We start from the raw sequence: 2500 nt of genomic DNA, 5'->3' as shown, positions 1-2500 counted from the left end.
GGCAAGGATGCTGTGAGTTTCCTTCGCCCTGTTACCATGCATCTTTGATAACACGGGGTGGAGTCAATAACCGTATTGTACTCCCATGCTGGTGTATCCAACGCAGATCCAGCATCATCAAGCTGGTCCCTGAACGGGATGCCGTGTGGTCTAAGGGACCAGGACCCCCAGGCTGGTTGAGCCATAATGCTGATGCCGCAAGCAGACGTCTGGCATCTTCAGCAATCAAGAGATTAGTCGGCAAACACCAGCGTGCTCGTTCTGGCGTGCTCCCTCATCGATACGTTTCGGTCAGCAATACTTTGCTTGCTGCGCAAGCGTGGCAAGGATGCTGTGAGTTTCCTTCGCCCTGTTACCATGCATCTTTGATAACACGGGGTGGAGTCAATAACCGTATTGTACTCCCATGCTGGTGTATCCAACGCAGATCCAGCATCATCAAGCTGGTCCCTGAACGGGATGCCGTGTATTATCGAATCCCTGCTGCCGTGCATCAATGGCAACAAGGAGTAGAGTCGGTAAGTTACCGGATTCTCGAACTGATGTACTCCAAAAAATAAAGAATTAAAATAACAAAGTCTAATCTATATAAGTAATCTTGAATAAAGCTTATTTTTAATCTTCTTTGAAGGCAGAAAATAGTAAGGTAAAAATAAAGTCCTCTCTATGCTCTGAAGTAACATATAAAAAAACTAGCAATAAAAAAAATACCAAGTCTTCGTCTTGGAAAATAACAAAATCTAAAAGAAAAAAAAAATCTTCTTTATGGAAAATAGTAAAATAAAAAAAACCAAGTCTTCACCTTGGAAAATAACAAAATCTAATCTAAAACATCTTAAATAAAGCTTGTCTGTAGTCTTCTTTGTAGGCAGAAAATAGTACGTTACAGGACTCTCGAACTGATGTATTCCAAAAATAAAGAATTAAAATAACAAAGTCTAATCTATATAAGCGCTCTTGAATAAAGCAGTAAAAAAAAAATAGCAATATAAAAAAACCAAGTCTTCGTCTTGGAAAATAACAAAATCTAAAAGAAAAGAAAAGTCTTCTTTGTGGAAAATAGTAAAATAAAAAGACCAAGACTTCACCTTGGAAAATAACAAAATCTAATCTAAAACATCTTAAATAAAGCTTACTTTGTAGGCAGAAAATAGTAAGTTACAGGACTCTCGAACTGATGTAGTCCAAAAATAAAGAATTAAAATAACAAAGACCAATCTATATAAGTGCTCTTGAATAGGCTTCGTGTAAAAAAAATAGCAATAAAAAAATACCAAGTCTTCGTCTTGGAAAATAACAAAATCTAAAAGAAAAGTCTTCTTTGTGGAAAATAGTAAAATAAAAAAACCAAGACTTCACCTTGGAAAATAACAAAATCTAATCTAAAACATCTTAAATAAAGCTGGTTTGTAGTCTTCTCTCGAACTGATGTAGTGCAAAAATAAAGAATTAAAATAACAAAGTCTAATCTATATAAGTGCTCTTGAATAAAGCTTCCTGTAAAAAAATAGCAAAAAATACCAAGTCTTCGTCTTGGAAAATAACAAAATCTAAAAGAAAAGAAAAGTCTTCTTTGTGGAAAATAGTAAAATAAAAAAACCAAGACTTCACCTTGGAAAATAACAAAATCTAATCTAAAACATCTTAAATAAAGCTTATTTGTAATCTTCTTTGTAGGCAGAAAATAGTAAGTTACAGGACTCTCGAACTGATGTAGTCCAAAAATAAAGAATTAAAATAACAAAGTCTAATCTATATAAGTACTCTTGAATAAAGCTTCGTGTAAAAAAATAGCAAAAAAAAAAATACCAAGTCTTCGTTTTGGAAAATAACAAAATCTAAAAGAAAAGAAAAGTCTTCTTTGTGGAAAATAGTAAAATAAAAAAAAACCAAGACTTCACCTTGGAAAAAATAAAAAAAAATCTAATCTAAAACATCTTAAATAAAGCTAATTTGTAGTCTTCTTTGTAGGCAGAAAATAGTAAGGCGAAAATAAAGTCCCCTCTAAGCTCTAAAGTAACAAATACGACGTGTTAAAAAAAAAAACTAACAATAAAAAAAGAACCAAGACTTTGTCTTGGAAAATAACAATCTAAATTGTGGAAAATAGTAAAATGAAATAAAAACCGACTTCACCTTCGAAAATAACAAAATCAATCTAAAACAAATGACATCTTAAAACAAAACTATTATTTGTTTCGGAGGTTGTCTATGACTGTTCATAGACCGCATAATTTCCACAGAACATTCTCAGAATATCAAGAGAGAAAAGCAGCGTTCTGCGGGAAATCATCTTGGCCAGTGATGTCGTTCTGGGTTTGGTCAGGCCCAGGGAGGTAAGTACCTCGTTATTCTCAAGGGGCCACTTTCCTCTTGCCCCAACCGGGAATCCAAAGAATGTGACCTTGCTAGCCTTCGTCAGCACTTTGACTTGATCACCAAGAGGGGTATAGTACGAAACTTTGTGCGAGGCAGCATCTGACAAGGTATTCTTTGAAAG

The 2500-nt window shown here is 34.4% G+C and overlaps 1 pseudogene; it reads right to left on the bottom strand.

Annotated features, from left to right (window-relative positions):
• The window catches only part of LOC142912646 (28S ribosomal RNA), a 7768-nt pseudogene that overhangs the window by 1994 nt on the left and 3274 nt on the right, over nt 1–2500 (bottom strand).

The sequence above is a fragment of the Petromyzon marinus genome, unplaced genomic scaffold, assembly GCF_048934315.1.
Source record: "Petromyzon marinus isolate PM22_M1 ecotype Great Lakes invasive population unplaced genomic scaffold, UKy_Petmar_22M1.pri1.0 PM_G_Scaffold_21, whole genome shotgun sequence".
Lineage (NCBI taxonomy): Eukaryota > Metazoa > Chordata > Hyperoartia > Petromyzontiformes > Petromyzontidae > Petromyzon > Petromyzon marinus.
This window is presented reverse-complemented; position numbering and strand designations above follow the sequence as displayed.